Consider the following 14,807-nt stretch of genomic DNA (forward strand, 5'->3'; position numbering starts at 1 on the left):
TGGTGTGTTTGACGTGCTTGCTCCAAAATTTTGTTTGCTTGTTTGTTCATAGCTTTTAAATGAATGTTTGCCAACTTTGGTCAAAATCCCAAAAAAGCAGAAATCTCCCAGCTCAAGGCATACTTAGCGTAGTCACTGCCTCATCTAGAAAATCATCCAAGCTCCCCCGCTGCAACCAAATCTATCTAGTTCTTTGCTTTAGAACAATCCCAAATCCAAAGTCTCTCCAAATCATCCCCCCAGCCAGCTAGCAACCCAATCCAAAATCACACCCAAGCCTTTAGAGAGTTGTTGTCATTCTGCTAGAATTTGCTATCCAATCAATCCGACCAATCCACCATCCTCACCAAGGTTATCCCTTTGACAGAGCTTTGTCTAGGGTAATCTAGCTTTGTCACTTGTTATCCCTCATCACCTTGAGCTAAAGGTTGGGATCCACAAGTGGTCAATCTCATGTCATGCCCATAGGATCATTAGTCTATCCTTAAGTTGACACAATCTCCACCAATCCAACGCATAGGAAAGCAAAACTCTCACTTTTTGATAGCATGCCCTTGATGTCTTCCATCCAAAGGAAAGCCAAAAATCTCCAGCCAATCCTCCTTAGGTCTATCATACAGCTTTGACTCTCCCTAGGAAATCCTTCATTAGCCAATCCAAAATCTGCACTTAATCCAAATCCAACTATGAGCTTCTGTGTTCATCCATATGCAAGACCCCATCCCCATCCGACTCATCATCAAAACATGAAATCCCAAACCTATCATGATGTGTTCGGTCGTATTGTCCTTGCTCCCGCCACCTCCTATTCCAATGATGATGAAAATCTTGTTGACTATGACGGGTATATTGAAAGCCTTAGAAACATTCCCCCAAGCATCCCACAAAATCCATGCATTCTTCCAAACTATCTAGTCATGCCATCTGATATCCTAGCTTCTCCTCCATCACCCAATCAACCAAGCTTCCAATCTTCCACCCCCATCACACTAGCTATTCCTATCAATCCACCTCCACCTCCGACACACGAGTCTCCAAGGAATCTCCTAGAGGAAATACAAGAAAAGTCGCCTCCAGTAGTCGATAAGCAATGTCATCTAATCCAACCATGTGAAGTAGTCAGTAATGAAGCTTCCCCATCTATAATATCACCTCCATCTCCCATAGCTATCATCCCCATACCATCCATCAAATTGCTTAAAATCCTTCCACTTCCCACAAGCATCAAAATCCCACCATCTGTCAAAACCCTCCAAAACCTATCCACATCACCTCCAAGCATTTCACAAATCTCCCATAATGACCCTTATGCATCCATCTTCTACTCACCCATCTCCACTACTGAATCTCCCATCTATCCATCCGCTGCCTTTGAAGAGTCCATCCCTTCACCTCCTATCACACCATCCACTCCAAACCAATCCTATCAAGATCCTACCCAAAAGCATGTTGACATCCCCCAAAGCATAAACGAAGATATCATCGTACCATGTCTTCCATCCATAGTGTAGTCACTATCCCCTCCATCTCCAAAACCTCAAGCCATACCTCCTCTACTGCAGGATATCTTTTCATCCCATCAGCTAAATCAAGATCCTATCCTACCATCTCCTCCACTTCATGCTTCCATCTTACCACCTATCCAAGCTATTTCACCATTTATAATATACCCTCTTGGTTCACTTACATTCATCCATAGTGGCCTCCTCTCAGCAGAAGAATTAAGAATAGTATCTCCTTATTGCAGTACATCTGATAAAGCACTTCCACCATTTTCTGTAAGCAAAAAGTATCCTCAGCTAGTTCAAATGCTCAATCGATGGCATTATCAAGGTCAAGGTTTAGGACCACAAGAGCAAGGAATCAGAAAGCCTATTATTGCACAAAAAAATCTAAGATTTCATGGTCTTGGATATGTATCCAAAGGCTCACCATCTAAAGGTGTTGGTACACCACACCCCCAAACCAAGCCTATCTCCAAACCCCCCATGCCATCCTCCCATCACTCCTTCAAGAAATCTTATGTCATCCCCCCTCCACCATCTTTGCAACCTAAAACAACCTACCATATCCCCCCTTCATCTGCTAAATCCGTTTTGGGTCCCTATGTCCCAAAATCTACCATCATCCATCCTCCTATCAGCCATCATTCAAATCCTATTCCCTCCATTCCTATGCAAGATCAGCAAAGGCACATATCAAGGCACATCATCCATCATCATCCCCCTACACGCTCTCCTATATCATCTCCATCTCACAAAGCTTCTCCTAACCATCTTCCCAAAGCTTACCACAACAATGTAAATGCCAACTTCAAAATGCATAAAGCTAAAAATCCACATCCTGGGAAATCATATGTCTATTCTAAAAGACATACTCCAAAAAGGAAAAATCCAATCAAAGAATGCAAAATAATGCAAAAGCCTATGAAAAGAAAATCCAAAACCATGTGGATCCCAAAGAAAAAAGTTGAAACCCAATGCATAATGGCATCCACCATTGCTAATCCTCCATCCAGTGACTCATGTCCCCCATCTCCTAACTCCATCTTGGGTGCCTATATCCCCAAGCACGCTTCCACAAATCCTCCATCACACCCGCATCTACCATCTATCCCGCATATGCTCTTTTCACACCCATCCCAACATGTGCCAATGTTGCTCTTGCAAGTATCCCCATCTCATGCTCCTTTCCAACCTTTTCATCCCTCCATCTCCTACCATCAATCCCATCTAATCCAATCTATTGCATAAATCACACATCCGGTGTACCAACAGCTAGCAACAAAATTGAACATTCCAACAGCCAGTGAAAAATCCTAAAAAAGCCAAAAAAATAGTTGAAGAAAGCCAAAATCATTCCAGCTAAGTCCAAAGTCAAAAAGTCAAAAAAGAAAAATAAAGCTTCCACTGGTGAAAACTTGGCAATTCAAGCGCCTTGGACAAGTACCATGATGAAAACTTGGCAAACAAGCGTCATGCGTAATCCAGCCATCCCCAACTTAGCCTATCATCCTCATGATTTTGGTCACATCTTGCCATCCAGCTCCATCTTCCAATTTATCCACCTATCTTTCATCCTCCAGCTTTTATCTATCACTATCCACTTATCTTCTGCAACCTCACCCCATCATCCCAGCTATCATCCATCTCCCTAGCACCTTCAACTTTTCCATCCTAGCTTCAATCCTATCACATCCATCGTAAGACCTCCTTCTGCATGTCATCTTCTGACTGGGGGCACTGTATTCCTTGGAGATCTTGTCTTGTCCATCCTCCCTTATCATTGGTCTCTCACTCTAGGCTATCCTCATGTAAATCCAATGTCATCCTCTCATTAGCCATTCACTCTAGCACCATCTATCAGCTCAGCTACCACCAACCCTAGCATTGTCCCCATCCTTGGTCGCAGATCTATCATCATCATTGGATGCATCCTTGCACATCCATATCTTACACTATCAACTCATCCTTAGCTTCTACATCTTGCACCAACTTGAGCCATCCTGCTATCTTATCATCCAGAGCTCCTGTACAACTTGTAAATAATCTTGTATCCAATGCTTGTATCATACCTTGTATCATAGCTTGTATATCCAATCTTGTCCAAAACAACTTGTACATTTGTACCATATCTTGGTTCGTTAGCTTGTACATCCTCTTTAGCTTAGTATCATTGTATCTATCCAGCTTTCATGTCAGTTCATCCTTGATCAACATCTTGCACACATTGCACAAATCTTGGTTAGCTATTCCAATGCATCCTTTAGCTAGATCTCCTATCACAAAAGTGTTATCCTTCTTAGTTTAGCTTGCTAGACGCATCACTCATCCAGATCCACTAGCTTAGGTACTCTTCGATAGATCCTTGTAGGATATAGCTTTCCTCATGTCCGATCTTGGTCCATTAGTACCTCGTCCTACCCATCTCGTTGGCAAACAGTTCTCTTTTGGATTTTCACTTTCTTTCGATTTGGAATCTTCCCTTTTGGGTCTTGAAGTATCTTTTCCAAGAAATCCTTTTGTTCCCTCCTCAAGGTTTCCACGATCTTCCATATCATGGTATACTGCGAATGGGGCAATCTGACCATAAGGTCTTGATCAGGTCTTTGGTTTGTTTTTCTTTTATGCTTGTGGGTTACCCAGTGTCGGTTCCACGCTGCTTCCTTTAGGAATCATGTGTGATGCTGGGGCAATCCTTGCGTGTTTTTTTTGAGTCAGTTCGTCAGTCCTCTGGATAGTTGGTGAAAAGGCCTTGATGTTCTTGGTAACCTTGGCAATTAACCAACAGTCCTATAGCAAATCTAGTGCTCAACTACATGGTGGTACTTCTCTTTGAAGTATCCCCCTGCTCAAAAAGCTTCAATGGTTTTCCTTCATCTCCATTATCCCCCATCCATATCCAGCATCCATCTCTCCTACCCCAGCTTATGCATCAGTATCTCTTTGAATCACTCCTCACCTTTAGCTTTAGGGATCCACAATCCTAGTCTTAGGGATCCACCAATCCAAATCAATCCACCAAGCCTCATCTTTCGAGATCCACAATCCTATTCCTAGGAATCTCCGAAACCCATCTTCTGCCAATCTGACTCTTTGAAATCTTGTTGCATCAGCTTTATAATCCCCTCATCCTTCTCCCTATCTTGGATTCCTTTTTATAGTGCTTTGCTCCTTCATCCTCCACCTTCCCTAAAGTCTTAAGCTTGCTTCCTCTTGTGCATCTGATTCTCCCTTTATCATTCTCCTGTAGTGAGAGTTTGAGCTGATTCAACGCCTTCTCTTTAGCCACTCTTCATCCTCTCACCCACCGAGATTTTTGTACTTTTCAAGAAGCCATCGAGCCTCGCTTTCTCTCCCCGCCGCCTTCTTGAGGGGGCATCTCACAGTCCATTCTCTCCTCTTTTGCTCTAGCCTTGGGCATCTTATTTTCTTATCTTTGATGCCATGCCACTTGTGACATCACATCAAAGAGGGGCAAAATGTAGACACCTAAAAACCTTTAGAAAATAAAGTATTTTTATTTTCTAAAAAATTTCTGATGACATCATCATTTATTAATTAATTAATTATTTAATTAATTAATTTATTTTTATGCCATTAAATCCCTTTATCTTAATTAAAAATATTTAATTAAGGAATCCCTCCCAAAAATGTTTAAATCTTATTTAAACATTATTTCCTTATTTATTAATTATTTAATTAATAAATTGACCAAAAAACCCAAAATAACTAAAAAATTTATTTTTTGCCCAAAACTTGGCCAATTTCCTTAAGACCACTAAACTCTTCCAAAATCTTCTAATCCTTCTTTAATTTTGATTAAAGGCTAATCCCATCATCTCCTACCCTTAATCCTAACTCAAAATATTTAATTAAGATTAAATATTAATCCTCATGTTTATTAAGAAAGTTTTAATAAATATCTCCTCAACCCAAACCCTTGAAATAAATAAAACTTTATTTATTTCCTAAAAATCTAATTTATCCTCATCCTAAGAAGTTCTAGACTCTTCTAGAAAGTCTTCATCCTCATCCTAGGAAGTTCTAGACTATTCTAGAAAGTCTTTATCCTCATCCAAAGTCTAGACTCTTCTAGAAGATGTCATTAAACCTAATCCTAATCCCCTCCTAACCTTGTCACATTCTCTAAACATGGGTAAAGACTTACTAACCCAAGCCAAAGTCAACAAATATCTCCTCCTTCACTCACCCTCATTAAATGCCATCCACTTGCCTATCCCTAAGCTAATCCTAAACCATCCTAATCCATCCTCTAATCATTTGCACAAGCCTAAGCAAGCTTAAAACCTTCCTAATCAAGCCCAAGTCGAAATTCCTCTCATCTCCTTCAAAATATCCGAACCATAAAACTTTATGAAGCCCACTAGGCCATAAATGACTCTTCCAAGCCCTTTTATTGCTCTTACAAGCCATTATGAGGGTCTTTATGAAGATTTTATCCCTTGAGCCTCCTTTTTTGACTCATCCTTCCCCTTTCCTCCATCCTCTTACCCTGTGACATGTGTCACTCCCTGATTGGCTTTAAGGAAGCACAATCCATGTGCTCTCCTCTCATGCAATCTGAGCCTTCCATAAGCTTTTTCCCATCCTTGCATCCTAGCCCTTGATCCCTCAAGCCCTTTGCCTATTTAAGGAATCCTCTCCCAAGCCATTTTAACACAATCCATGAAGTAAAGTCATAATGCCATTTTAAGAAGCCATTTTACATCAAAACCATGCACTCACACCCAAATTCCAACTCCATTTGAAGCCCTTTTTGAAGCATAAGCTTGAGCATACATCCTATCTATTTAGACAAAGCCACTCAACAAGAGAGCTTCTTATTGAGAGAGTCCATTAATGGCTCATATTCTCAATTGAGAGCTCATCTTAGTCTATCTTGAAGTTTATGAATTTTGTTTAGTTTGTAGAAGCTTTATTTAAATTTGGTTTCTATTAGCATACTAACATTGCTCATATACAAAGGCTACAAAAGAGACATTAAGGAAATCATTGAAGAGAAGGAAGGAGATGGCCATGCAACAAAATGACACCCAATACAACAAAGAGACTATTGAAGAACTATTTGATAAAGAAAGGTCTAGTGAATATGATGCAACAATAGCATATCTATTGCAGAAGAAGAATACCTTGAATTAGGAAGTCAGAAGCATTGAAAAGGAGAAAATGAAATTCAAGTAGTAAGGCTATGTGAAGTGACCAAACAAAAGATGAAGACAATAAGGCATTGGCTGATGAAGATAAGAGACAATTGATTATAATACTTGATGAATGAATCAAAGAAGTACAAAAGCTGACCCATAATTAGTTTGACATGCTCAATCAGTTACTAAGTGAAAATCATGAGATTTTAAGAAAAGAATTGGAGATTACAAATCTGAAATCTAAGAATGACAGATTGGTGAAGGAATTAAAAGATGCAAAAAAAATGTTGAGAGATTAAATAAACCTAAAGAGGCTTTGAGATTTCTAAAGGAATAGATGAATGCACCAAGCAGACCTCATGACAACTCTAGACTTGGCTATGCCAAGTTCCTATTAGGTGCTGGGAAAGGAGAATAATCAAAGCGAGGAGAACAAATGAATGCAAATATAATGCCAAAGAACAAGAAGCCTACATGCTATACTTGTGGAAAAATATCCCAGACAATTTTTTTTTGCAAAAGAAAGATTGGTACTTCAAACCCTAAACCAAAATTCAATGGTTATTGCTTCACTTTCAATAAACAAGGTCATCAAGGACATGAGTGTAGATCAAAAGTAAATAAGGCATCAACTACCTCTAGATTTGAAGGTTACTGTTATACATGTCAAAAGTATAGTCATAAGTCATGAGATTTAAGATCTAAGGAAAATAACAATTGGACACCTAAAGGTTAAGGTAAAGCACCTAAGCAAGGTAATACCATAAATTAGGATATTTCAATTGTTATAAGGTTGGTCATCTAAGAAAGGACTGTATGAATTAAGCATCAACTCCAAATGTTGAGGGAAATAATGGAAAGGAAAAGGTCAATATTAAGTAGGTAAGGAACAAGATGAACCAAACATGGAAAAAGAAGTGAGATGAAGGTAATAATGCAAATAAAGAAGTTATGATCACCAAATCCAATGGATTAGGTGGTTCCCCACCTCAAACTAGAAGACAACATGTGTATGGAACTATGTTTCAAATTGATATATCATATACTAGTTCCTAATGCTGCATGCATGAAAGTCCAAATCAACATAAAAGAAGATGCATAAGGATAGATGTTAATGTTTGAGCTAAGATGAGTTTTGCTATTGAGTTGAAAATTTGGTAGAGATTGAGAAAAGTTGAAGGATGTTTGTGCACCAAGTTTCATTGAGTAAGTTGAGACAACTGTTATACACTCATTGTACACCTAACAATAGTACAAAGCATTTAATGGAGACTCAATTTGACTATTTGATCCTATTTAGTGGCTTTTGAAGTTCATTTCTACTCACTAGGTTTTTGTGTTTACATAGCGAAGAATTCAGGCGATTTATTGAGCGAATTGTGTGAAGTTCTGAAGAGATTCAAGTGCTTGCTATCAGCTTAACAAGTAAGTTGTGCAAAATTATTTGAGTTAAGTTGTGAAGTTGTTTGAGTTTGAAACCCTAGATTGCAAAATGGAATCATTGGCATCTGTGAGTGAGAAGGAGGCATTGAGAGATAACAATGCACAAATTGTTCATAATGATACATGCACTCTACCAAAGTTCAAAGCATATCCAAACCTTAAATTAAAAAGAGATTTTTTTGGGGCATTGTCTACAATTCTACTCATAGTAATCATGGTACTCAATGTCAAATTGTGTTACATGTGCAAGACCAAAGAGATAGGTGGCTTCGAGTTGAGGAATGCTTATGATAAGTTGTGTGACAATGAGAGATTGAGAGATGAGAACAAGGTCATGGCCAAGAAAGGGTTAACTCATGCCCTAGCATTTCAAAAAGTGTTTAAAGTTGAATGGATAAAGATCATGTTGAGCTAAATATGTGACATGAAATTATGGTTAGAGAATGGACCACTTAGGATCACAAATTCTATTATTCATCACATGATTGGATACCGTATTTTTGACATAGTGAAGACCACTTGACAAGCAAGGTGTGTGATTGAAAGTAACACAAAGGAAAAATGGAATGGTTGAGGTATGTCAATCAATACTATTGAGGATCCCATGGTCAAGTTTGTAGTTCGAGTTATTTCTCATAAGTTTTATTAGTCGAGTTGACTGAACAACATGCCATGTGTTGCTATTGACATGGGCTATAAATTGGTTAAGAAGGACCATAATTATGATTTGGCTGAGTTCTAGCTCATCCAACTGGCAGAGAACCTTGGAGCTATAAGGAAAATGAAGACTACATCTTGTAAGTTAGATTATCTTATTATATGCATATTGTTTCTATGCACATGATTCATTTCCTAATGTTGGAGATGTAGTTTGGGATAAGACCAGAGCAATGACTGAGAAAATAAATGAGTACATTGATCAAGTAGGTGATAACTTTGAAACCATAATAGATGGTTATTTTGAGGAGTTTAAAAAAAATATGAAGACTAAATTTAGAATACCTAAGTTGGTCATGGAAAAATACTATGATCACATATGTTTTCTTGTTAATAAAGATTGCACATATGTTCAGGCCATAATACCTAGAGCAACATGAATAAGACCTCTACACTATGAGGTAAATATTGATGAAGTATCAATAGCCATCACATTATGTTAGCAGAAGAGATTGATAAGAATACCGAACCCTTTGACACACATGAGACTGTTAAGATCAAAATGATGATGCAAACAAAGTTCCCTAATATGGATAGGAAAAGAAAGAAGATGATCCAAGATTTAGAAGAAAAACTTGGAGAAACACCATTGCATATTATTGAAGGAAAAGGAAAATATCTCACTAGTGATGAAGGTGATAGTGAAGAAGATGAAGGAAAAGGAAAAGAGTTGGTTATTGTCAAGCCTAAGATAACCAAAGGAAAGAAAATTGTTATAGTTGAGCCTAAAGTGAAGAAAAGATTGAAGAAAGTGACTATCAAGCCCACTACCACACCACAAAGGGTGATCAACCAAAGATCAAACCTGCATAAAGCCTTGCAGTTTCCAAACCAATGAAGAAAGGATTTATGAATATCACAAGGCCAATTAAGGGTAAAATTCCTAGGAAGAGGACATCAAATGCTACAAGGGCCAAGCAAGGAAAACAAAAGAAGAAGCCAAAGAGAAAATTGGTTGTTAAACCTGATGATGATGAAGAAGATGAGGCTGAATGAATCGAGTTAGATGACTTGAGCCAATTTAAAAATGTGCCAATGAAAGGGCCTTAATACATTGAAAATGTATGTGAAAATTTGACAAGTTAAACACATTTAGCAAGACTTCAATAGATTAAGTATGATAACTTAGAAAATATTGATGGAGAAAAGGTTGAACAAGAAGTTAGAAACATGATGATAAATTTGACATATACACCAATTGAGTTAGGAAAGGAATTTTTAGAAGAGTTGTACAATAAGATAGATGTAAGTGGAAATAAGCTCTACCCATTGAGAGGTAGATGAGAGAGGCTACATTAGTCTAGGTTATGTATGATTTAGACAAACAACACATGACCATAGCAATCAAATACTATACAAAGAAATTTAAGCCAAAGAGAATTAGGGCATATAAAATTGAAGAGGTTGTGCAAGAAAGTAATATGGTGTGGAAGAATTTTTTCGCTCATGCCTATAGATGAAGAGAAAGAAGAAAAGGAAGAGAATGATGTAGGAGAAGTGGAGTTAGATTATAAGGAAGACATCTATGATGATACCAAGCAACTAGTAGACACAATTCAGAAGATGGCTAAGGAGAGTGAAAAGAAAATAGAAGTAGTCACCATCAAGATGAAACTCTAGATAATACATTTATAGATGTGACTAGTGTTGATCAAGAGTCAGAAATGATTGTGTCTATCAAGTTAGAAAAGGAGAAAAATCCTAAATTAATGAAAGATGCATTAGTAGAAACCAATCTATGATTGTAAAAATCAAGAAATATCTAAAGATTGGTGAGAAGCATGAGTCTTGACAATTAATAGTAAGTCTAATTGATAAATCTATAGTTACTATTGATACAAATGTGCAAGTGCCAGGAGAGGAAAAATATGTTGTTATTGAAGAGAAACATAGTGGGCTAGAAAATGAAGGAATAGATTAGATAGATGTTTCTAGCATGAGCACCTTAGAGGAGAATAAGGAGAAAGAGAGCTAGAATGCACAAGTAGAGAAATCTGCTACTGGCAGTGAGAGGCAAAATGTCCCAGGACCTCTGAATGAGGGAGAAAAGGAGACAATGCTACTGAGTTCAATTGGTGAATTCACATTGATCGAGGATCATAAACAAGGTGCTGAGGGCACACATGCAATTATTTAGAGACTAAGTCAGGAACTCCAAACATAAACCTTGTAAGTATCTATGTCGAGCTCCAACACTCCAAGAAAAAGGACTAAGAGGAAGAAAGTTCAATCCCCTATATCATTTTAAAATAAGCTTGTTACACTTGATGAGAATATTTTTATACTAGATTGGGAGAAATCAACATTGACTAAAGAACAAATAATTTTTTTGAGTGAACTATTTCACGGAAGGAAAAAAAGCCAAGCTGAGAAGAGAGTACCAACATAAACTAGCACAAAAATAGATGCCAGATGACATCAAAGATATATTTCTTAATTATTTTGTTATTGATAATTTGGATGAGAATGGTCTAGTTATTGAGTAGTTGATTAAAATTGTACAGAAAATAAATGACCCTAATGTAGATGCCAATGGAAAATTGATGCAATGGTGAGAGAAGAAGTTTGAAAATAAAGTAATGGAATGGGTAGCATCATATATTTCTATAAGACATGTTGATTAATTTGGAACAAGTTCAAAATATTGTCAATATAATGTTTAGAAAACTGTGTGATAGCTCAAATTACACAAAGGATACTAGAGAGAGGATGGACTAGCTAGAAGTTGACTTGCAGTACAATGCAAATATACTATCTATAGATGCAAGTTCTAGTGCTTCCCATTTATCTAAGATCAATTTTCAACATGCAAGGCTTATAGAGTTGATTGTTGAATATAGTAGGTTTAGAGAAAAAATGATATCTATACAAGCCATGATGACACCTCACCTTGACTTTATGTAGTTACATTTGAAGAGTATAAAGGAATTAGTCCATGTTGATTCAAATTTGTCATTTGTTAACAGTTCGGTGGATCTTGCAGTAAATTTGGAGCTAGAGATTCAAGCTATTTAATCTATAAGAACTAATAGGGATAATACTTTGAGCAGTATTTTGAAAATTCACAACCCATTTTTGGATAAGTTTGGTTTGACATCCTCACCCTAGTAGACATAAGTGACAAAAGCAAGGGGGAAAGAATATGAAGCGAATAAGGGAAAAATAAGAATCAAACAAGAGATATATGAAGGTAATAGAGGGGGATAGATTAGAGTTTGAAAGCTTTGAAATTTTGATTGCTTTTTTCAAGTTTTGACCATGTATATACCGAGAAAAGGTATGGATTATATTCTAAGGGGGAGTACTTGTGTGTCAATTGCATACTGAATAGTTTTGAAAGTTCACGACAAAGTATTTTTTCCACTAATGTCAAAGAGAGATTTTGATGATCCCTAAGTCATGTTGTCTATTAGTGTCAAACACCTAGTCATTCATTAGGAAAGATTATTTAGTCATCATTGCGACCAAGTCATCCTATTTAGGCCAAAGCTAAGGAATGAAGACTCGTACATATTCCAAGTCATATGCTGAGTAGTATTTACTATAGAGTGATCTAATGGTCACTGAGTACTCTAGTTATTATTGAGCTTACTAGAGATAATAGTGTATGTTGAGTCTATTAGAGATACCAGTTAACATTGAGTGATAAAAAGGGTGAGTTATTTAGTTCATGCCAAGAATAGTTAAGGTCGAGGGACAACATGAAGAAACAATTTATGTTGAGCGTTAGTGTGATGTAAGTGCCGAGTAACACAGTTTAACATATTTGTTTGGAATGATACATAATCTTATGTTAATCATTTTTATCGATCTAGAAACATGTTTTGAATATCAAGGAGGTAATCAAGGAGGAGATTATGTATTTAAAGGAAGATCATTGATCCCTAGGTAAGGGAATCCACCAATCAAAAAAATGGAAGGACTAAGCGACAAAAGGATTGATTCTAGATCATTGTTTTGGATCTAGAGGGTTCACCCAAACATCTATTTAAGGAGGGTCTATGACCTAATTCAGTGTGATGAGAATATGGGTGCATGTTTGTAAAGATTCTTTTTGTATGCGAAGTTTTGGAGGTGAATCAAAGTGTAGAGATTGAGAAGTGTAGTGATGAGTTTTGAGAAGAGACAAAGAAGATCTATGACAATAAGATGATATCATATTGCATAGAGGAGGTCTATTATCAAGCATTTATGTGATAACCAAAGGATCAAGTACTGCACATTCTAATAGGTGTTTTAGGGTTTAAATCTCATAATAGAGTAACTTTAACTGACTTATGTAAGTACTCACTTTGTTATGATGTAAAAATCTTTTAACCAAGATAGAACCTAGAAATTTATTTAGCCTTTAACATAGTAGACCCTTTATAGGGCAGATCATTAGAAGTGATAAAATCATTGTATTCTTAACATACACAACATTATTGCTGTAGTAGTGAAGATTTTGTGGGTGTCATCTCTACCACAGTTTTACCTTCACCTTGGAGGATTTCTGCATTACCAAATATGTGTGTTAATGTGTTATGTGTTTATGAGTTTACATTCATGAAGTGAAAAGGTAGATATGATTGAAAGGAAACTTGTAACAAAAAATATAACTATTTTCACATAACCCGTAATAGACTTGAAACAAATATGTAATTGCAATCCATATATAAGAAAATAAACAACGTAACCACAAAAATGTGACACAAGATATACCCTGGGAAACCGTCATTGAGGGAAAAACCCAGCCTCCAAAAGCATCCATCACCATGTATTATTCAACTAAAATACCATTACAATACAACTATAGAAGCCTTCAAACCCATAGCCACAACCAAGCAATCCATGTGAACAAGCATGGATCAACACATCCCATGCCATGCTTCCAACCTTCACAAATGCTCCCTTGGCTAACCTGTCAAGGCTTGTCCCGTTTGACTCTTTTTCCCTTTTTCCCTTCTTCTTACAACAACTACCCTTGTGGCTGCTTATATACTAGAAAGTCCCACAAAACCATCAAGTGGTATTACATAAACCATGTGCTAAAACCATGTACTACCTAACCCATTGACCCCTTATTTAATATTAGAAATTTAATTTCTTTTCCCCAATATTAAATAATTATATCAAATATTATCACAATGTTACAATACAACTCATCAAGTATATTCCATGGGAATCTTTACATGTTGCACGTCCATCTAGGTGCAACATTACATAATCAAATAAAATAATACAATATAACAAGATTATGCAAAGTGTGAAACACCTATTATCTCAACAATGATATTATGTTAATGTGAATTATTGCATTGATATGAGACAAATGTTTAAATGAAGGTTTTATTTGGTGATATCAATAAGTTTTATTATTTTAAGTGAAATAATTTTCATAGATCCTGATTCACACCCCCTCTCAGTATCACACTTTCCCTATTAGGTTTCCAATAGATACTACCTTGAGTTTTACACCACAAAAACAAGATCTTTAAAGAGGATCAATTAGGTCTTACCTCAATACCACCTAGGAGAAAGGAGGAGAGATTCAAGGAGACAATGACCTCACATTAAATAGGTGCTAAAGCATCATTAAATTAAAGTGCTTCTAATTTAAGACAATGTATTTATCCCCCACTTTAGTGAGAGTGTGGACTTCATCCAAACTCTTGGGAAAGTAGAGCACAAGGCATAAGATAAGCTTATCACAATCAAAGAGTCAAACAATACATCAAGCCCCAAAGGGATTGAGTCTTTGCTAACTCCAATATCATAATAAGATAGAAATAACAAATTAAAAGAAGTAGAGAGAGAAGGGTTTTGATAAATTCTTCAATGAGAAATGATAACATATTGTGCTTGAATGCATTACCTACATATAAGATTTTAAAAATTCTTATGCATTACCCATATATAATATTTAACATATATGTTTGGATATGTTACCTGTGTATGTGACTTAGAAAGTTGTTATGCATTACACATATGAGATTTTGCA

Source organism: Cupressus sempervirens, chromosome 9 (assembly GCF_028749045.1).
Source record: "Cupressus sempervirens isolate cs-2001-9-10 chromosome 9, ASM2874904v1, whole genome shotgun sequence".
NCBI classification, from domain to species: Eukaryota; Viridiplantae; Streptophyta; class Pinopsida; order Cupressales; family Cupressaceae; genus Cupressus; species Cupressus sempervirens.